The following is a 22,951-nucleotide window of genomic DNA, read 5'->3' as shown; positions in this document are numbered from 1 at the left end:
TGGTCCTGGTGGAAGCTTTAGCACGTTGAAAATGCTCAGTAACTGTTAGAGAAGGGAGAGAAGACAAAGTGGAGGGCAAGAGGAGTGGGCAGATGATCTTTCCTAACCTTTCGATGCCGTGAACTTGGGGTAGAAGTCCAGTGGAGACCCAAAGACACTAGTCTATGGGGGGAGCGTTCTGGCCCAGGCAATGGCATTCTTTGGATAAAGTTATTTGGATTAAAGGGACAGAGGATGTAGAATAGGGACAGGTTCTCACAGGCATCCGCCCTCCTTCCCTCAGAGCCTACAAACAGTTCATCACTGAAATGCTCAGAGCCCAAAGGCCTTTGGAGGCAAGTATGGGGAGAGAGGGCAGGTTCTGTGGTCAGAGCCTAAGGCCGGGCACGGGGACTTCTGTTCTCCCGGAAGCTGCTTGTTACATCAACTGGAACAAATTTCTTAACCAGTCATCCCTGGGCAAAGGGTGAGGCAAATAGGTCTTGCTGCTTCTGAGCTGGGTGACCTTGAGCATGTCATTTGACCTCTCAGCCAGGGTTGCTCATCTGTGACGGGGATCATAGTCGAGCCTCCTTAGGAATGCTGGTGAGGATGGAAATGAGATCACCATGTGCACTGGTCCTGCCTGGTGAATGGAAGGAGTGGTTGTAAGCGGCAGCTTCCGCTCATGTCAAGGGGCAGGGCTGGCCACCACCTGGAGTGAGTAGGAGGAGATTCTAGGATCTTCTCCATCTCAAACACGGCCTCTGAGGAGCTTAGGTTAAAGGTACGTAGGGCCACCAGTTCAGAGGGCAAGGCTGAACAACAGGCAGGAAGGTTCTCAGTCAAAGTCTCCAATAACTTTGTGGGGCCACCTTAAGAGAAATTGGTTTGGAGTTTCAATTCTGAAGACTGGGCACGTCCTACCCTCTTCCTAACAGAAGGAACAAATGAGAACTAATTAGTAAACGTGGCTGTCAAACGTGGTCGGTGTTGTTGTTAACTTAATATGTTTGTTTAAAAGGGGAGGCAGCCTACTCTCGCCTGGGTGTGTGAGCTGCCAGCCAGCCAGGTTTGATGGGAAACCCTGTAGATTGTTTCCACATGCGACTTTACAGCAGAAATAATTAGTTGCAGTGGTGGAAGGCCTTGGAGGCAAGGACCGAGGGGTTCGGATGATGGATTTTGCAGTCCTTCATATAAAGCGCAGAGGCAGTCCCTCAGGGAAGTTTTGTACCAGGGAGAGGGCGCTCTGGGCCAGCAGGCCGGGTGAGCAAAGGTGTGGGGCGGGTGGGGGTAGAAGACGGTGCGGAAAGGCTTGCTGGTAATGAACAACCTGAGTTTTCTAAAATGTGTTGGCGTGTGAGGGTCGGCAGACGGCATCTCTTCTCTGAACGCCACTTTAGTTGACTCTGGCTTTGGCTTTATTTATCTACTTCACTGCTCCTTCTTTCTGTATGCTGGGTTCCCAAACATCTTAGTCCTGTCTCCCAAGGCAGAATGGGGTAGCGGCCGAAAGCAAGGGCTCTGGAACCAGACTGCTTGGATTTAAATCCTGGCTCCCTTACTTACTAGCTGTGTGACTTTGGGCAAGTTACTTAACCTCTCTGTGTCTCAATTTCTTTCATCTTTGGAATGGGCGTGATGATATTTTATCAACTTGATTGTGGGGACTGAATAAGTTAACATTTGCAAAGCTTTTAGACCAATGCCTACCTAGCACATGGTAAATGCTACATAAAGGCTAGTTAAACAAATGAATGGGTTCTCATTGCCCTGATCCAGCAGCAGAGTGGGCTGCTTTAGGTTGCCCGTATATTTATATTATTTCCTCTCCCCCAAGCCGTTTCAACACACAGTCTAAAAACAGTACGTTTTCCATGCTTTTGACGTTTCATTGCATGGCTCTTTCTGACCCCTTGGCAGCTTGCAAGCTACCTTACCGTGAGCCCACCATGACTCTGTGCACCAATTTTCCTCATTGGGATCCCCGAGTCTTGCCAGCTGCTGTGTCCTTTGTCCTTTGCAAGGTGATTCCTCATCAGGGAGGGTGCACCCGGCCTCTGTCTACACCCACCCTCCCTGTGCATCTGCCTTCCAGGGTTGGGCATTGCCTTGAACCCAGCAGAGCACTGTTCTTGTGGCATGGGAGACACGGGTGTGTTGGGGCACTGCAGTGTCCATTTTGGGTTCTGTCTGGAGTCCTCAGAGTACCGTGGATAACTGCCGCGCTGGTTTGCCATGGGGCCAGGCCAGAGTCTTGTATGCATCAATGAAGGATATTTTATTGACCGTCTGCTCGGTTTTTGCCTACTTTGTTTGGTGTGCCTAACTCAATATTTTCAGTAGTAAAGATAGAACACTGTGGAAAAGAATGCTGGAAAATAAAAGCTAGTATAAACCACAAATATAGATAAGTAATCAGCAACTATTTCTCCCTGAAACTGAGCAGACTGTGTGGTTAAATGTGTGTATAGGCGTGTTGTGTGTCTATTGAGAACCTTTAAAATGTTCACGTCTTTCAAAATAATATCACCTCTGGGAAACCATCCTCAGGAAACGCTAGGAAATTTACAAAATGTTTTATGCACAAAGATGTTCTTCATGTAGTTATTTATAAAAGGACAAATTGCAAATAGCCAAAATGTCCAGCATTTGGGGTAAGGTGATATAAAACTATGGTTATACCAGTTCCAGTGGTTTTCAAATTTGTGTAGCTTTATGAGTTGCTTGAGAAACCTATTAGGATGAGGATTCCCAGCCTCCACCCCTAGAGATTGATTTAATGGGTCTGGGATAAGATCCAGAAATCTGCATTTTTAACATACCCCATATAATTCTGAGGCAGATGTTCTGCAGTTCACATTTGAGAAAACTGATCAACGTAATGGGATATTTTGCAGTTATTTAAAATGATGTTTATAGAGAGATTGTAATAACATGGAGGAATGCTTTAAAATAAAAAAGTATGTAAGATTGTATATATAACTCTGCATCCAATTATGAAATAAAGCTATGTAAAACAAAGCAAAAATGTATAAAAATGTAAACAGAGGCAGTCTCAGGGTGGTAGGGTTATGGCGATGTTCTTCTTTTTTCGTTTTTTATATTTTCCAAAATTTCTAAAACTGAGTATTATTTTTATCATAAACCCCGTCAAACCTATATGTTTAAAACAGAAGTTGTTCTTTTTGCAACAAATGAAGAGGCTCCCCATTTTGGGGGATTCATACTCTGCGGGGTTTCATTTTGTCTGTAAACAGACCAAGGACCCTGAAGCAAAGCAATGCTGGGTTCTTCATCCTCTGAGGGGCCCAGACCCTTCTTGGAAGCGCTCACCGCCAGGCTTCAGCTACAGATGTTAATAAACTTCTAGAGTTATCCAGCACACATTTGTTCCCCCCCACCCCCCAAGTCATTGTTAAGAGCCTCCATCTAGGGGCGCCTGGGTGGCTCAGATGGCTAAATGTCTGCCTTCGGCTCAGGTCATGATCCCAGGGTCCTGGGATCGAGCCCCATGTCCAGCTCCTGGCTCAGTGGGGCCTTGCTTCTCCCTCTCCCTCTGCCTCTCCCCCTGCTCATTCTCTCTCTCTCTCTGTATCTCTGTGTCTCGAATGAATAAATAAAATCTTTAAAAAAAAAAAGAGCTTCCATCTAAAGAATTCTTTTTTTTTTTTTTTTAAAGATTTTATTTATTTATTTGACAGAGAGAGACACAGTGAGAGAGGGAATACAAGCAGGGGGAGTGGGAGAGCGAGAAGCAGGCTTCCCGCGGAGCAGGGAGCCCGATGCGGGGCTCGATCCCAGGACCCTGGGATCATGACCTGAGCTGAAGGCAGATGCTTAACGACTGAGCCACCCAGGTGCCCCCATCTAAAGAATTCTTAGCATGGGATGGTACGGCGGGCTATTTTGGGGAGCTGGACCATTTCAGTGAAGGTGTCTTGAGAAAATTTTCGATGAGATTGCGGTTTGTGCAGGATGGTGACGTCCTCTCTCAGGGAGGTGGAGATAGAGAAAGCACAGCTGTTTTCTGAGAGATGCATGCATCAGTGTGCTAACGCTTCAGTAAGGAAGTACCACAGACCAGGCGGCTTAAACCGTAGAAATTTCTTGTCTTCGTCCTGAGGTTAGAAGTCCGAGATTGAGGGTCAGCAGGGTTGCTTCCTTCTGAGGGCCCCAGGGAAGGATCTGTTCTGGGCCTTTCTCCTGGGCTTATAGATGTCTGGGTCATCCCCCCCTCCCCCTCCTCACCCCCCCCCCATCTTCACATCCAGCTCCTTTCGGGAGCTTTCTTCCGTTCATGTTTGTGTTCAAATTCCCTCTTCTTAGAAGGACACCAATCATATTGGATTAGAATCTACTCTCATGACCTCATTTTAATTGAATTACCTCTTTAAAGACCCTATCTCCAAATATGGTCACATTTTGAGGTGGGGGGCCTGCTTACCAGAACTTCAATATATGAATTTGAGGCTGGGGAGACACACGGTTCAGCCCAGAGGAAAGTTTTACAGAGCTAACAGATGGTAGAAGGCAGACTTCATTTCAAGAGCCCAAATGGGTCCCCGACAAGTCAGATTGAACCGTTGGAATGTGTCCTGTAGCTTGAAAATGGAAAGTTGGAGGCAATGTGAGCTGTTTTTTTACTGAGCGCCGGCCGGAGAGAGGCCGCTTGGGCCCGGGCTTGCCACATGTCTGGTGCTGGTGATAGGTATGTGCCCCAGCTTAACCTGCTTCTCTCCCTGTCCGGTTGTTGGACTTTCCAGTCGTGTGACGCGGGGGGAATTGGTGCAGGAGCTTCTCCAAGCCTCCCCTGTAGAAACGGGAATTAAAAATTCCTGTCCTGTCCTATCTCCCAGGCTGTCGGAGATAAGGTAAGGAAGGTGCTGTATACACTGCGAAGCTCGTTCTGTCCCTCCCGCCCCCCCCCCGGCAGGCAGTGCAGGGGCCATCCTGTCTCCCTGGCAGCCGGTGGGCACGAGTCTGTGTCTGAAGGCTTTGGGTTCACTCGTGCTCAGAAACAGCGTTCCAGAAGGTGAGGGAGCCTTGACTCTGTGCCGTACGTTTGTTGATGAAGCACCATCATAAGGGCCCTAGTCAAAGGCCTCTGGACATTGTTATAAATAAATAAATAAATAAAACCACCTTATTATGAAGGTCACATATGTTCCTTACATGAACATTTATAAATTGGATATAGAAAAACAACAAATAAAAGCTCCCCCCATTTCCTACCATTCTACCTCCTTCCTACCATCCGGAGACACGCCCTCGGCCCCTGCCCCCATGACTTAATATCTTCCTGTGTTTCCTATGCTTATACAAATATGTGTATACATACTTTTAAAAAAATGATAATTTGGTTCGTATTGTTTGAAAACGTGTGTTTCCAACTTAATGACTAACTGTGGCCTTCTTTTCCATGTCTTCTCAGGGAGATGGATCTTGAAACTTAGTGCTGCATAGTATACCATAAAATGGATATATTCCTTCATTAGTGGACATTTAAGTTATTTCCAGTTTTAAAAAACATGATAAAAACGACTGCGGTGAGTACCTGTGAGCACTTGTGTGAATGGACCTCTGTAGGATGAAATTCTGGACATGAAGTAACTGACTCAAAGGGGATATTTACACATTTAAAACATCCATAAGTTTTGTAAATTGCTCTACAAAAAAAAAAAAAAGATTGTATCAATTTACACTTTCTCCAACAGTTTCTGAGCAACTGTATTTCCCCATATTCTTGCCAACAATGGACGTTATGTTCTTTTTTTGCTGTGCATTCTCTAGAATGTCAAGGATGCCTATTTTTTTGAGACTGTGTTCTTTCAATATCTTCCCAGAGGTACTCAAAATCATGATCACAAGGCCTACTGGAGAGAAGCAGCTGGGTCCAAGACCACTAGGATTTGTCAACAATTTATTTCTCAAGGAGCCCTCTGAGCACTGGGAGCTTATCTGAGGGGATTTTCTACCTGAACCCAGTTATTGCACAGACCCACAGAGAAGCTCATGTCTTGTCTTTCTTTTCATGTGAGAGAGGAGAAAAGAAATGAAGGTGAGTTTGAGCATCCAACCGGACCCACTGACCTTGAAACAGTTCTCTAGCTATCTGTCTATCTCATCTGATTGGTTTTTCTGCTTCCCTAAATAGTGCTTATAAGGGGTGCCCCTATGAAACGCTTAGTCAATCAACTCCTTATCAGCAGGGAAGGCTGGCCTTGCCTAAGCTCATTCACCCCTGATCTTGTGAGGACACAGCAGACGCTGGCTTCTGCCCAACCCAGGAGGCAGGCCGAGTGCCTCTTAGGGTACCAGTGAGCCTGAGGCCCCAAAGCAATGAGAAAAAAAAAATGCAGCTCTGATAAAGTTATGCAGAATATTGTGTTTGGAAACACATAGAAAGAAGCGATTTTTATTTCTGAATAGAGGCAAGTTTTTCATAGTGTTTTTATCTCGAATCCCACCGCAGATGGTGCCATATGTTTAGGGCTTAAGAATCAGTCTGAATCGATTCCTCTGGCATTTTCTCCCACCCCCAAGTCATGGCAGATTAAGCGTGCTCTGAGGCTCTGGGATTTTCCAGTCTTTCATGGAGGCCCTGCCTGCTGGGATTCTTGAGATGGGGCTTCATTTCAGTGATGTGTTCAGAATCACTACATCACAGGGCAGTGGTGGGGATTTCACTAAAAAGCATGTGAAGGCACCTGACAGGGTCGGTACTCAAGCGATGTTAATTTCCTCCCCTCGTTAGAAGCTTGTTCCATCTGAATCATGGGATTGACAGGGCGGGACTTTAAAGACTTTAAGAAGTCCTTTATTGCTTTAGACACAAAGTTCTAGGAAAAAAAAAAGGGAGAGGTGTGAAATTGGCATTTTGCTACCTTTCGTTGAGGCTATAGCCTATACTGGGCCCACCGTAGGGTCCTCATACGTAGTTTTTCATTGAGTTGAGTTGAATTGAATCGAATCATGCTTGTCTTCTCTCTATCCAAGGTGAAATGTGTGTGATTCACGGAGCAAAAGCTTTCCTCCTTCCTAGAGCTTCTTAATTTCTGCATTTTCATGACCTATGGAAGACTTATCTTTCATGTTGGAGGGAGGGAAGTCAAACTGTGCATTTCCACAATGTGCTAAGCATGGTGCTTCATGTTATCTTCCCAACAGCTCTAGGAGTATTGTTATTTTCTAACAGAAGAGCCAGAGTTCCAGGCATTTCTTTCCAGGGTCACATAGGTGATCAGAGGCAGGGCCAGGACTCAATGGCAGGTCCGCTGGACCGCATTTCGCTCACCGCCTCCTTGGCATCAGGCTGGCCGGAGTGAGTCCATGTCAGGAATGTCAGCCCATTGTTGAGTTTTAGGTCCAAGTATACAGAGAACCCCAGCTCCCATGCCTTACCGGTTAGCTGGAATGTCAGGTGCCTCAGAAGCACCACAGCTGTGGGATAAAGCCGTGTCATCCAGGGCCCAGGAGCTGGGCACAGGGGGACAGAGAGGACTCCGTAGGGGTCTTGGTGAGGCGAGTTTGCAGCCTCCTCCACATCCCAGGCCTTTCAGTGTGTCCTGATCAAGACCCTTCCGTAGCCCCTTTCTAAGGAGAGACTCACCCCTTCACTAAGCCCCAAGGGACCACAGTGGCCACTTAGAACCCATCCATTCATGTGTTCTGTCATTCATTCCTTCGTCTAGTGACTGTTCATTGAAGCCCCTCCTGCCCCCACCCCCACCCCATCACTCTGGGTGCTGGGGATAAAGCAGTAACAAAGGAAGACACTCTCCTTGCTTTCCAGACACTAACGGGGCAGCAGTGAGATAGCTAAAGTCAACAGATACAGAGGAAATGCATGGATCACACTTTTATAAGTGTGACAAGGAGAAGAAAGGGCCCAGAAATCTAGAAATAACATTTACACTGAGACCTAAAGGGTGAGCTGAATTTGGCCAGGCAAAGGGGTGGACAGAGCATTTATATAAACCCACCAGGCTTGTTTTAGTGCTTTATAAATACTTACTTAATCCTCCTAACAATCCTATGAATGGGTGCTATTATTATCCTCATTTTACAGATGAAGAGCCTCAGGCACAGAGAGGTTAAATGACTTGTCCAAGGTCACCCACCTAGGAAAGATCAGAGCCAGGGTGGATGCTCATCAGCACGTGGATGGTTCTCAAAACAGGGATGGGATGGGGTCTCACTGGGTGTAAGCACAGCCCTAGAGAAAGAGAAGACTTAGATGGAGTGTGGAGTTAAGGAAGACCTAGCCCAGTGGACTGAAAACAGTAGTTAGGAAGTTGGGATCAGAGGCAGGCAGGTGGGGGGCATGGAAGGAAGTATTTCTGTGAGGAGGGAGCCTTTACCTGGCCAAATGCTGCTGACCGGTGGGGGGATGGGGACTGAGAAGTAGCTGGTAGGTACCGTTGTAACCCTTGGCAAGAGGAGAATGGTGGGAGCAAAGCCCAATGGTAAAGGTTCAAGAAAAAAGGGGAGGAGAGGAGGTAGTGACCATGAAAATCAATAATTATTTAGAGGCATTTTACTCTAAAAGGAAGATGACAAATAGGGTGGTCCTCCAAGAGAGTCCTAGTCCCCAAAGCTCTTTTTTCTTTTTCTAAGATGGAGGTAGTGTAACACGTGTGTGCATGGGGCCGGGCTAGCGCACCCAGTAAACGGTACCGCTGCTGGGGAACGCGGGGGAGATGGAGTCCAGGCAGAGCGCAGGGCTTGCCCTGGGGTCTCTGCAGGTGGGCTGACAGCCACTGCCCCCTGCAGCCTTCCTGAGAGTCTACGGCAGCTGCCCTCGGAACAGCATGGTTCTGTCCCTGGGTGTCACCAGTCTTTAGCTGATGGTGCAGGCTGAGGGGAGAAGAGCTGATGGTGGGGGTGAGGGTCAGCCTAGGCTGTATGCTTGCGGAGCTGGGAGCTGAGTGAGTAGGAGAGCGTTAGTTGCACCAACTAAGGGGAGTTTCCTTGAAGACTTGTGTGGCCCTTGCTTTTCAGGGGCCCTGGAAATCCCTGCTGTCATGTGATGGACTTGGGGGACACATAGCATCAGCTTATTGGACCAACAAGATAGCAGTGAACCAACAAGATAGCCGTGAACCAATTCCAGCAAGTTTTACTGTAGAGTTTCTAATGCATAAAATTGGCCAATCGGTGCCCTGGGGTGATGAACTCTTCTTCAGGGTCTGAACTTAAGAAATGCCTAGCCCACAGGAAGCCCTGCGGGTTCCATCCCAGCACCCCAGCGTATACCTTCTCAGCCTGGCTGCGTCTGACAGAGAAATACACAAGACAAAAAGAGGGGAGGAACTACATTGGGAGAGCTTTGAATGCAAAATCAGGGGATTCCCCATTAGGGAAAAATTCCTCTGGTTAAAAAAAAAAAAAAAAGAATTGGGTAAATGAGGCAGAAACACGGCACCGTAAGACACCCGGCACACCACAGGCCTGCTTACTTCATTAACCACTTTCTCATGTTTAAAAAAAAAAAAAAAAAAGTCTCAAAAATAATACATAGGTAGATAGCCCCCGCTCTCTGCCCAGGAGAACGTGTGTCAATTTCTCTTTTCCCCGATTTATTGTAGGTTGTATTGTAAGTCGTCTTCCTACAAAGTAATAAAATGTAAATGTGGGTTTTAGGTATGCTAATGTTTCCGGCTGGCTGAGCAAGAATTCCCAGCCAGTTACGGGGCGAGGGGCCTACAAGGAAGCTGTGGGAACCGAGTGGGAGGTGGGGAGTAGAAGGGAAAACAGAAGTTCCCCATTGTTTCAGTTTGAGAAAACCAGGATTTAGGAAACGGTGTGATTTGATGTGAGCAGGAGACATCAGAAGGGAATATATCCATTAACCATCCAGAGGCAAGTTGGCTTTCAAAGGGCTGAAAGCAGTGAGCACAGCCCCTTCGGAAAGTCTCTCCAACCACACAGTAGGAGAAAAGGAGGAAGGACCTGCTTCACCTCTGGGCAGATGCTGGTGCTCTGCCTCTGGGAGGCTGAGCTTGACTCCTCCTGAAGCCCACCTCTGCGGAACCGGGCCGAAAGGGGCCCTCCAGGTCACTGGGATAAGGTCCCATGATTGCCCCAGCAGAACGTTGGGAGGCCTTCCGTGGGCTCATTTTCTTTTTTTGTTTTAAGTTTTAATTTTAATTCCAGTTAACATCCGGTGTTCTATCAGTTTCAGGTGTACACTAGAGTGATCATGAACTCATTTTCTTTCAAATCAGTCCTCCAGCTTATAGTGGAAATGGGTGGTGGGGGAGGATTCATGTACAGAAACTGGTTAAATCCACGTTGATTTGGTAAACTAAGAAGTACCTGTAGCTCCAGGGTGGAATCCATCTGGAAAGACGGCACAAAAGCACGTGACTTGGGTTTCTCATTTCTGAATGGAAAATCCAACATTTACTATAATTTGAAGGCAGGCTGGGCCCCTCAGGGACTCCAGGCCAGCTGGGGAGACCCCAGGATGGAGGCGCAGAGGGCCGGCGAGGGGTGTGTGAGGATGCTTGGGGGCTGCTTAGGGGGCCAGACTGTAAAGAGAGGTTGGAAATCTACGATTGGCGAGCTGGAATTTAATAATAGCTGAGAGCTTCCGAGAGCTTCAGGGAACGTGATCTGATTCAAAGAGGTCTTGAGGCAAGTAGAGAGGCTGAAGCAGGGGGAGTCTGAGAGGGAGCTTCAAACTCTGTTTCAGAGATAGTGGGCCGGAGGGACCGATGCTGGGGAAGGGTCGTCCAATTGGTGGAGAGCCGCAGAGAGGACAAGGAGTAGTTATCAGGTGAGGTGAGTTAAATGCGGATATAGGCTGGGCAGCAACATGTGCATTTATAACTGTTGCCAGTTCCTGAGGGCCTACTATGTGCTTCCAGACTGTGGCCTCCCCATGTATCCCCAGAACCTAGCACAGTGCCCATACCTAGATGACACTCATTCATTATTTGTCTGATGAATGCATGGATGAAGAAATAATAACAACTAAAATGTCTTGAAGTCACTGTGGAAAACAGAGCGGTGGGTCCTCCAGAAAAGTAAACATGAAGTTACCATATGATCCAGCAATTCCACTCCCGGGTATGTACTCCAAAGACTTGAAGTGGGGATTTGAGCAGATCTTGATATCCTTACACCACGTCCTCTCTTCTAGTGCCAAGACAAGACCAAGAGAATCAGAGTAGTCAGCAGAGTTCATGCAGGCACATGTATTAAGCACCGGCTGTATACTCAACTCTGGACTCATTATTAAGAAGATCAGATAAGTAGAAACACTATTCCTGCCCTCAAAGATGACTTAGTTATGTGGGACTATGCAGCAGATACCGATCTCAAAGGATCTCAGACTGGACAGCACCAACCCCGTGGGCTATGAGATACAGAGGGAGCAACTCAGGGTCGGGGTGAGATAGTGGAAGACTGCTGGGGCCAGGGCTTCCTGGGAAGGAGTCATCCAGCACATATTACGTTATGACAGAAAAACCCAAATGTGTAAATATAAACAATATTAGTACAAAGTCACAATCCCAAAACTGCAAGGCTGAGATTCAAAGATCTCAAAAAAAAGTTCTTGTTTTTTTTTTTTTTAAAGATTTTATTTATTTATTTGAGAGAGAAGGCACGCACGCGAGCTCGGGTTGGGGGGAGGGGCAGAGGGAGAGGGAGAAGCAGACTCCCCGCTGAGCAGGGCTCCATCCCAGGACCACTGACTGAATCATGACCTGAGCCAAAGGCAGATGCTCAACGGATTGAGCCACCCAGGCACTCTCCCTTCCCCCCAAAAAAGTTTTGTTTTTTTTTGTTATTATTTTGGACCAAATCTTATCTGGCAGCAAAACTTGACCTGAACTGGAGAGGCTCTTTACTGTTCTTACTTAAACCCCTCCGAGTGAATGCTGGTGTGTTCACTGCAGAATCCTGAATGTGCCTGATGGTGGGCACTGCTCCAGGGCCCAGCGAGGGCAGTATGTTAGAGATGGTTATGCACCATGACTTCCTAAAAGAAGAAGAGAAAACAAGTGAAATAAGTGAGACAAGGAAAGACAAATACGTATGATCTTACTTACTTGTGGAATCTAAAAAAACAAAGCACCAAAAAACAAACCAAACTCATAGATGCAGAGAACAGACTGGTGGTTGCCAGAGGTAGGGGTTCAGGGGTAGGCAGAATGGGGGAAGGTGGCCAAAAGATACAAACTTCCAGTTATAAGATAAACAAATCCTGGGAATATAAGGTACAGCAAGGTAACGATCCTTAACAATACTATACTATACCTTTGAAAGTTGCCAAGAGAACAGATCTTAAAAGCTCTCATCACAAGAAAAAAAATTGTAATTATGTGTGGAGATGAATGTTAACTGAACTTACTGTAGCAATCATTTCACAATATGTACATCTATCAAATGATTAAATTGTATATCTAAAACTAATACAATGTTATATGTCAATTCTATCTCAATTAAAAAAAAAAGAAAAATGATCTTTGGACCAAGAGTTTGGATGAAGGATTGATAACCTATATTCATCACATGTCAGACCATGTGACCCAGGCATTTTGCTGAATGCTTTCCCCACATTACCTCACTTTATCCTTACAACAGCCCTACGAGACAGATCCTATTATTATCGTCATTTTGCAGATGAGAAAACCGAAACCAGAGAAAGTAAATAGCTTGCTCAAGGTCACAAATTTGTAAGTGATCGGGCCTGGTTGGAAGCTAAGGTTCTTAGTTTCCAGTAGCATCTCGGTATGGCCTTGGTGGGAAGAATTTCAGAAGCAAGGTGAAGATGGACCAGATTATGGAGGCCCAAGGAGGAAAAAGCTGGAGGGGAAAGGGGACCCCAGGATTGGTTATCCATCTGGGTGTTGATAAGGAGGGGAGTACAGGTGAGGGTCTGAAGTGACATTCAGATCAGGTAGGCCCAGGTAGATAGCCAGGGTTGGGGGCTGTAGAGTGATTGGACCTCTTAGGGGAGTCTGGGCTCCCTGTGGTTGAGGCTGCAGTTTGGAGAGCACAGGACCCCCGAAAGCCTGGGTCCCCAACCTTGGCTTTAACTTGTCACCTACTCCCAGACATAAGGGTCCACCCTTAGGCCTGCAGCCATTCCACTTTCTGTTGAAAGAGGAAGCAATCCTAGAAGATCCCCTTTACCCACTCTCTGTGGTGTGAAGAAGAGGAACCTGGATCTGATTTGGATTTTTTGAAGAAATCTTGCTTTAATGTAGACCTATCCAACTTCTTCATTTGCTGTCCTAACAAAGACTGTGGTTGCTGTGCCTCCTCAGGGACTGGCCAAGGGGACTCTCTCAGCCAGGGACCCCTGAGGGTGGAGTTTCCCAGCCCTGGTTCCGTGACTCCTTGGGATGCCTCTAGTTATCTCCAGGGCTACTGGAACCTTCTTAAGTCAAAATTTAAATATTGAAAAAAAATTACTGCAAAGATAGACCTATGAAAAGAAATAAACCTATATAAACCTAACCAGTATTTCCTTGGAGAGGGGAGGGGAGAGAGAGTTATAATTTTTTCTTAAAGATGCCAGTATTCTAGAGGTGCCTGGCTGGCTCAGTTGGTGGAGCATGCAACTCTTGATCTCAAAGTTGTGAGTTTGAGCCCCAGATTGGGCATGGAGCCTACTTAAAATAAAAAATAAAAAATAAAAAAAGATGCCAGTATTCTAAAAACTGTCATCCATTCTTTTTTTGTTTTTTTACGATTTTATTTATTTATTTATTTGAGAGAGCACGAGCGAGCGCAGGAGCAGGGAGGGGGTGGGAGGAGGAGAGGAGGAGGGAGAAGGAGGAGGGGAAAGAATCCCAAGCAGACTCTGTGCTGAGCTCAGAGCCTGAGGCAGGGCTCCATCTCACAACCCTGAGATCATGACCTGAGCTGAAACTGAGTCTGATGCTTAACAGACTGAGCCACCCAGGCATGCCAAAACTGTCATTTATTTGAAAAAATGGCTCCAACAATTTCCTCACTGTATGACTTTGGACATGTCTCTTAAAGTCCTAATAAGGTAGGGCTAAAGATGGTCCTGCCAAGGTTGCTGGGAGGATTAAGCGAGATGGGGTCCATGAACGTGCTTTGTAAATTATAAGGTATTACACAAAGGCGAGAGATTAATGCGGCTGGGTCATCCCCCCAGAGCAGAAAATCCTTCCATCTTACCTGCATAGATTCTCCTTTCCTGATGGAGGAGGGATCTGATAGGCATCATTCAGAGTTACTCAATCCATACTTCCTTTATCTAGGCCTCGATTTCCATATTAATCAGGCTAAGCCAGACCATGCTGCAGTGACAAAGAAACATCCACGTTTCAATGGCTTAGCACAATCAAACTTTATTTCTTGCTTTGATGAGCATGCATAGAACCTCTTCCATCTTGTCGCCATGTTGTCAGAGCCTGTGAGCTGTAGGTTCACAATGGCAGGGAGAGGGAGGGATGGAGGAGACACATCATCTCTTTACTGTTTGGGTCCAGAAGTGACACCTGTCACATATAGTCTATTGGCTATAATTCATCACACGATCCCTACCTCCCTGCAAGGAAGACTGAGGAATGCAGGGGAGTGAACGCAAATGGACTCTGTCACGGTTTCCTCATCTCTCAAGTGGGAGGGTTGGACAACAGGATCTCAGAGCAGGCATCACCCAGCTCTGGCCTTCTGGGATTATGTGAGCCAGACCCCTAGAAGTTGATGACCTGTGGTGAGTGTTAGTGCCCTGGGCTACTGCACACAAGCTTCCACAGAAGAACTGTATACCACCCTCCAAAAAGTCAATTTCACTTTCCTCACTGTCTCCCAGACCCATCTCTGCTACTCCTCCACGCAGTCCCAGATTCTGCAGCCTGTGCGGCAGGAAGGCCTACAAGCTGCCCCACGGCAGTGAACATGTTTTGCTTTCTGAAGAAATGGGGCCTGCCTTGAAGCAGGACATTGACGAAGAGCTGATAGCCAGGCTGCTGACAGGTTGGGACCCTCTGGAATCACTGGGCCCTGGGATTCCCTTTCCCTCTAGCGTCTCTAGAGGGACTTGGGAATAACTCTAAAGACCTCCTCCATTTGCTTTCTCCAGTTTCCCTCTTGATCTGTGTACTTCCCACTCTCCTTCCCAGTCTGGTGGGATCTGCCCTGCTCTTAGCTGAGATGATTAAAGATGGTCTGTGTGCACGGTGAAGGAGCCTGGCTGGCTCAGTCGGTGAAGATTGTGACTCTTGATTTTGGGGTTGTGAGTTCGAGCCCACACTGGGTGTAGAGATTAGTTAAAAAAAAAATCTAAAAGGCGTGGTGATCACTAGAAGCTTGCATGGGTTCACCAGGAACGAACCTTGGTCCCCTTCCCTTTTCTGATACAATGTCTGAGTTGTCAGATCAGGAATGGGCCATAGAAATATTTTTAAGTTTCAGCACAGGCATGCCATAAACTCCCATGCATTCTCAGGAGAGGAACTGAAGGTGCTCAGCTGAACCCATGTGATAGCATCATGTCACATGCTGCTGGTCTGACTCTGTGCACGTCCCAGTTGCGATCACTGGGATTCTGCCTTTTCCAGGAGACTCAGTATCCACCTTGAATCTCTGCTTTATTATAGGGTTCTTATCGTGGTAGCCTGGCCTATGTTCCTCTCTGCAGGAATGTCAGAGGTTTTGGAATATTGCTTCTCCTCGATTACTTATCACCGTTGAGTAGCCTGCTGGCTAGACTGTGGGCCCTGGCTTGGTGAGAGAGTATGGACTCTAAGTACTTCTGTAGCTGGGTGTAGGCTTCCAGTGCTGCTGCGTCTGTGCTCAAGTTCTTTGACATTACTTCCATCCGGAGGCGGGATCTGTGCTCCTCCCCTTGAATCTGATAGTCTTGTGAGGGCTTTGATCAGTAGAGTATGGAAAAAGGGATACTCTGTGACTTCCAAGGTGTGGTTCATAAAAGGTCCCACAGCTTCTGCCTGCTTCTCTTAGAATACTTGCTCTTGGAGATCAGCTGCCATGCCATGAGACACCCAAGCCACATGGAGAAGCCACATGTAGGTCTACGTGGAGCAGCTGTAGCTGAGTCCAGCCTGTGGGTCATCCCAACGCTGGTACAAGATGTGTGAACAAAGAAACCTGCCTTCCTTCCTTGGTATATAAGTCGCTTTGATTTTTTATTGATATTTTGTTTAATTTATTAGAAACATTAAAAATTTTTAATTTAAGTATAGTTGACATATGATATATTACTTTCAGGTGTACAACGTAGTGATCTGACAATTATATACATTATGAAATGCTTACCATGATAAGTGTAGCTACCATACAAAGTTATTACAATATTATTGACTATATTCTCTATGCTGTACTTTCTTCTGTGTGGCCTACTTATTTGATAACTGGAAGTTTGTACCTTTTAATCCCCTTCACCTATTTCTCTCATCCCCCTACCCTCCCAAAGAAACCTTTAGATAACTCTAGCCCCCAACTGTTCAGGTCACCCTTCCTCCCCCTGTAGTTGACTTTTCCCAGCTGGAGCCCTAGACATGGAGCCGAGAAAAGCCATCTCTGAATATGTTCTGTCCAAATTCCTGACTCACAGGATTTGTGAGCATAATAAAATGGTTGGTGTCTTATATCACCAAGTTTGAGGTGGTTTGCTCCATAGCAAACTGGAAAACCACTGTGTCCTTCTGCGATTAGCATGAAGATGAGCGGATCATTGTCAGCTTCTAGGAGGGAAGTCTCTGGTAGTGGGCTGCAGGACCCCTTCCTATCCAATCTCTTTAATGGTGACTTACAGGGAGCCACGACAGCAGGAGTGATAAAAACCACAGAAGGATCATTTGAAAATTGTGAGCATCGCACATTGAGATATGCAGGCAGGACACCGGGGGCTGGGGTCAGCATCCTGAAAGATCTCAACTGGCTAAAATGAACCTAAACCCTGCACTTACATTTTATTTATTTATTTTATTATTTTATTTTTTAAAAAGATTTTATTTATTTATTTGACAGAGAGAGACACAGCAAGAGAGGGAACACAAGCAGGGGGAGTAGAAGAGGGAGAAGCAGGCTTCCCACAGAGCAGGGAGCCCGATGTGGGTCTCGATCCCAGGACCTTGAGATCATGACCTGAGCCGAAGGCAGACGCCCAACAACTGAGTCACCCAGGTGCCCCCTGCACTTACATTTTAAAATCCAAATGTATACATAGAGGGTGGATCAGGCGTTAGCTGGGTGAATGGAGGGTTGATGATCCAGGGTAAGAGGGAACACTTGGAGTAACTGAGGGGGGGGTCCTGTGGGTGGCGCACAGGAGTGAGTGATTCAAGATGACACTGGTAAGTGGGGAGGGTCGTGTCAGAGAAGGTCTCAAGGGTTATGGCAGGAAAGTTGTAAAAGGTGCTGGACCCTGGGGTGGGTTTACCCCATACCTTACCCTGCAGAACTCAGAAGTCTAATGGATCTGTCCAGTTAGAATCTTGCATTGCCAATCCTCCTTGCAGATCCTAAAATGGTACAGAATTGGTTAAGCTAAGCTAACTTCTAAGTATACAAAGCAGGAACCCAAGGACAAAAATGGCTGGGCTTCACAGGAATGTATGCTGTTCAGATTCTTTAGGGGCCCCCCCACCATCCAGTCCACTTACAGACTGGACACACAGCACGTTGGAGTGACCCCTTGGGGGGATGGCTAGGCCGGGGGTCCTCCTGACCCCTTCCCTTGGCAAACCCTGGCAGCGCTCATGCATTAGATTGCTGTGGGTCCCCATCTCACTTCACGATGCTGCTGAAAAGGCTGGGGTAGGGAGGACCCGGGATGGGGATGAATTCCTGGGGCCACTGTGTCTAAGCATGCTGGGATATGAGCACTGTGGCACATAGGCAGGGTCTGGTCTGGGTGCAGGGCCTGGGAAGGGTGAGGACCCTGCCAGCGTACGACCTCTGGGTGGCTCGACAGAGGAGAGATAACATGGGTGCAAGTGGAGCATGGCCTCTAGCTCCCTGTCAGAGCTTATTAAGAGGCCATGTCGTAGCCAGGCTTGATCCTCCTCCAGGCCTGCATGTCAGGGCTGTAGAAAAAAAGAGGCTGCTGAGCAGGCAGTGACTGTGTCTGGAAGGCGAGGCCCCCTCTAGATTGCCTTCTGAGCCTCATGGATTTGGGCAGTGAAGATGCTTTTGGGGACACCAAGCAAGGAGCAGAAGGGCCTTTTCTGTCCCTTGAAATTTAGGATGGAGAGGCCCATCCTGAGATTGCCAACTTACTTGGCCACCTGTGCGAGGCTCTTCAAAGCCAGCCTGTGCCCATGGCCTGGGGCTCACCCGTCACCAGCGCTGGGGGCCTGGGCTCTGCAGGGCAGGCAGAAGAGAGATGAGGGTGACCGCTCTCTGAGCAGGTGATTATGCCAGACTGACTTTTCACAGAACCACCTTAGTTTAATTCTCCTAGTGATCCTCTGGAACCGGTATTATTCCCATTTTGTAGATAAGGAAGCTCAAACTCTGAGAGGTTAATGGGCAGGTCATATTGTTTGTTAGGGGCAGAGCTGGGACACAAACCCACGTCTGCCTGACCCTAAACTCAGGACCCACTGCCACCTTTGAAAGGCCACCTTTCAAAGTCATGGACCAGCAAGTGGAGACCCCCTGGGAACACGAAGCTGTTGAGGGGTGGTCCTGACGAGTAAGGGCCCCGGGAATAACCACATGGGAGATGCGAGCTGCGGCATGATGGCCCAGCCGAGTTCTACCTTGCCTTGCCTTCCCTACGTCCCACCCATGCCCTGCTGAGGGGCACAGGCTCTGTGGACACCATCTGACCAGCTCTCAGGCCTCACCTGACTGGGACTGGGCAGAGAGTGCCTCCGGATCCCCAAGACTGCATCCTCGGGGCTCAGCTTCCAGGCTGGCCGGGGTTGGAGGAGGGCAGGAAATGAGGCTCTCCGTCTGGGACGTCAGGCGTGGGAAGAGGGCAGCCAGGTCTGACAGGACTGAGGTGGGCACTGAGGAAACACTGAGGTGGAGGGGCAGCCTGGGGGGGTTTCCTCACGATTAGCGTGGCCCCGGGCATCGGCTTTTGTGGCACAGAGTCCCGCAGTGAGGGGCCACCTGAAGTTGTGTCTGGCAGCGGAGGGGCCATGCTGGTGGCAAAGGTCCGGGGACTCTCTGGGACATGGAGGCCTGACAGTTCTCTCTTCGCAACATCATTATCTTCTCTGTCAAACAGACTGTTTTAAGTTTTACAGGGACCTTGCTGGATATGGTACCTGAGCGCAAAATCTCCTGGGGTGGACAGAAGGTTGAGGAAGACTTGAGACGGGCAGAGGATTTCAAAATAACTCTGGGTTTGGGTGAAAATTCTAGGTATGGAGTTGGATGGGAGAGAGACATGGAAGCTGGCTGGGAAGAAACTCTGAGGTATTCCAGTCAGAAACACCTCAGGGCTCTCGCTCTCTCTCCCTGTGCAGAAAGCATCCGAAAGCTCCCTACCTACTGATAGGGTAAGAATTCTGGAATATTTTGTTGGGTGAAAAAGCCTGGAGCACAATACCATGTATATATGCTCTTATGTTACCTGAGTGGAAAAAAAAAAAAAAAAGAATGTAAAGGGCAATTATCTGTAATCATATTTGCTTGTAACTACACAAGCAAAATATGTAAGAAATGAATAAAGATAAGGATGTGGGCATAAAAACTGGACAGATGAGGGACAGGATAGGAGTGAGGCATGACCTATCACCTTCTATGCCTTTACTTCTTTTTTTCTTTTTTCTTTTTTTAGAGAGGGAGAGAGAGAGGGGGAGGAAGGGCAGAGGGAGAGGGAGAGAGAATCTTAAGCAGACACCACACCCAGTGCAGAGCCAGACTTGAGGCTCCATCTCACGACCCTAAGATCATGACCTGAGCCGAAATCAAGAGTCGGACGCTTGACCAACTGAGACACCAGGCGCCCCTCTATGTTTTTATTTCTGACCATGTGATTATATTACCTATCCAAAAAATAAAATAAGATGTCCTTTTTCACTGTTGACAAAAACTCCAACCAACCCAAACCCTCTAACTCTTAGGTGCTCTCTGGGTCATTGGCTACCATCTTCTCCCCCTCCTCCCCGCTCCATTTTTGCTAACGTTCTCATTGCTTCCTTTGCCTGTTTTTTTTTTTATCTGAGCCTAATTCCAGACCTCCTGCTTTAAAGCAGAACAAACAAAGCTTTCCAAGCCTAAAATCTCTGTGGAACTGTCCTTGACTAGATGTAAACGTTGATGGTAATTGGTCTCCTTTATTCCTTCAGGATTCAGCCTCTGAAATCTGATTGCCCGACTCTCCTGGAGAAGGTGAGGCTGTCCCTGGCCATGGTAACCTGCCCCACACTCCAGTCATCTCCAGGACGTTCTTGAACATTCCACGTGGACACTCCTGTCTGGGCCTGTCCACCTGCGCTCAGCAGCTGTAGAAATGCACCTCTGCCAATTTCTGTCGAATGACCAGGGCTGGCCAACTTTACACTTCTCCAGTGATCTCTCGGTTCTTTCCTTGCCAGGCTAAATAATCTTGTTTCCCATAACTAATTTTACAACCCAGTCATTACGCTTCTTTTGAAATCACTCTGAGCATCTCTCAATTTCTTGAGCCTCTGTTACATAACAAGAGGCTAAGCCCTAAGTACACAGAGACCAGTGAAAAGATCGCCATGTGGCTTCCCTGCTTTCTTGCTTGGGTCCCTGTCGAACACTCAGGCAAGTCTCTTAGATGTTGTTTTTTGCAGTTTACAGAGCACCACCATCCCCTCGACCTCAGTCCATCAGGTCTCTTTAGTGTCTTATTATTTCCACTGATTCAGGGTAAGCTTGGCCCACTGTGGTCTTTATTTAGATCATCTCTATTATACCTGTGGGTAGATCCTGTAAGCAGGCCTTGGCACGGCTTTATTTGTGGGTTTCCTTTTAAAAGGTCACTGTGAAACAGGAAATGTGACTAAGAAAATCTTCTTCTTCCATGAAACCCTCTTCATTAACTGGAAAAAGGCACCCGTTCCCTCTCCCCCAGTACTTACTCATGGCCCAAATAGACACATTTCAAAAGAACACATAGTTCCCAAAACACTGAAAAGTGCACCGTAAGGCTCACGTGTGAGGCGAGTGGTTATTTGTCAGGTTGGCGCTGTCTGGGGCCGTCCTCATGCCGACACGTGCTGACTGTCCCCGTTCTTCATAATGTCTGAGGACGGATGGGAGCCTGGGAGGGCCGGGAGGCCTCGTGGCTGACTGAGGAGGGGCGTGCAGCTTAGGAGCCAGAACAGTTGGGGGTGCTCCCCTGGATAAAGGCCGAGGCAGATGGGACCCCGTGTCTCCTGGCCCTGCAGCCACATTTACCCAGTTAAACCACACGCCCATCTCCTTTAGCTTCTGGAAGGGCCCCCTGCATCTTTCTTCCTGTCTAGAAGCCAGGTGATGCTGCAGTGGGGGGACACGGGCTTGCCAGGAGGGGCCCTGGGCACACAGTTCAGGCCTCCTGATGGGGCTTCCTTGAGGAGGCCGTCGTGGCTGTCCTTGGGATCACCTGCTTTGCAACCTCGCTTCGCTTTCCTCAGCCATACATTAGAAAAACAATAGTATAGCTTATGAGGAGATGAAAATACGTTAAAACACAGAAGGCGTCCAGGACAGTCTTGATCTGCCACCCCTCTGTAATGTTAGTTATTAGTCTGATGGGTTGGTTAGATTTCCTTTCTATTCGAGTGAAGGATTTGGCACCAACTGTGGGCTTTGTTGTGAAAATGGCCGCATTGAGGTCTTATCCTTGGCTAGTCCTTCAATGGCCAGTAGTTTGTCTTAAGAAGAGCTGAAAAAGGGTGCCTGGGTGGCTCAGTTGGTTAAGCGACTGCCTTCGGCTCAGGTCATGATCCTGGAGTCTCGGGATCGAGTCCCGCATCGGGCTCCCTGCTCTGCGGGGAGTCTGCTTCTCCCTCTGACCCTCCTCCCTCTCATGCTCTCTGTCTCTCATTCTCTCTGTCTCAAATAAAAAAAAAAGAGCTGAAAAAAAAAAAAAGAAAAATACGGATGGTCCAAATGCACAGTCAATACTGCTGGGGGCTGAGTGGGGGTGGTGCCTATCCAGACAGGCTGTGTGGCAGGAAGCCCAGGTCTGAGATGGCCTGGTTCAGGCCTGTGAGCAGCATCCGCTCCTCAAAGACATTGAGTGAGTGGTGTGGTGGGCCCTGGCGCCATCCCGGGGTGGCCACAGATCTTGTTATGGAGATTACAGACTGAGGTGCAGGATCTGGGGCTCCATGTACTCGGACCTGACGCACACAGGGAGTGTGGGAGGATGTGCGGGGAGTCTTGGCCAGGCTTAGGGGCGCAGGGTCTCAGCTTGACTCACCCCTGCATCTGCTGCTCTCACTCCCAAGGCCTTTGTGTGCTGGGAAATTCCTGGGGGATGGCTAAACCCCACCTCTATCAGGCCTGAGACTCTTCCTGAGCAGCGAGTTGCTTCATTCTGCCTAACAGCTTCCTGAAAATGTAGTCTTGCTACACTGGAGGAAGGCTAGGTCACCGACAATGTGGGACCCTGAGTCAGCAGGATTTAACAGGGGAAGCCAGCGCCGTGGCTGCATGTGTGAAGGTAACAAGGCTGAAGTTTTAATAAAATTGTTATTTCTGTTGCATGTGTCTATGCATTAGGCACCAGTCTGCATTCCTCCAATGTCAGCATGAACCTTTTGACTCTGTCTTCTTGCCCAACAGCCCACACAGCAGGGTCAGGGACACTCCGTTGGGGAGTGAAGTAGGTGTGGCCCAGGTACAGAGACACCCTTTGCAGACCCCCCACTGCGTCTAGCCAACGCGTAGGCCTGGCTTGGGTCCTGCTGTGTAATCAGAGCCTTTTCTTTTCTCAACTACTTTTGGTGGCTAAGATGAGCTATGCCTTTTCGAATGTACCTGGATGCATCTTAGTTGGCTTGCTGTAAGTGGAGGGGGTTGATGAGCTCTTAGA

The 22,951-nt window shown here is 47.8% G+C and overlaps 1 long non-coding RNA gene across 2 annotated transcripts in view; it reads left to right on the top strand.

Annotated features, from left to right (window-relative positions):
• LOC123862457 (uncharacterized) overlaps positions 1-22,560 on the top strand; it is a 32,797-nt gene extending 10,237 nt beyond the window's left edge. Inside the window, exons 2-4 of one of the 2 annotated variants that reach the window (XR_006795226.3) lie at positions 5,417-5,531; positions 5,829-6,043; positions 20,247-22,560. This is a non-coding gene — a long non-coding RNA (uncharacterized LOC123862457). Of the gene's footprint in view, positions 1-5,416; positions 5,532-5,828; positions 6,044-10,681; positions 11,340-20,246 lie in introns of those variants that run through there. The other variant, XR_006795227.3, reaches the window with a different exon arrangement.
• The last annotated feature ends 391 nt before the right edge of the window (positions 22,561-22,951 follow it).

Source organism: Mirounga angustirostris, unplaced genomic scaffold (genome assembly GCF_029215605.1).
Source record: "Mirounga angustirostris isolate CCGP_5_RB_7025 unplaced genomic scaffold, mMirAng1.0.hap1 SCAF_9, whole genome shotgun sequence".
Classification (NCBI taxonomy): domain Eukaryota; kingdom Metazoa; phylum Chordata; class Mammalia; order Carnivora; family Phocidae; genus Mirounga; species Mirounga angustirostris.
Note: the sequence above shows the minus strand (reverse complement) of the source record. Positions and strands in the feature narration are given on the sequence as shown.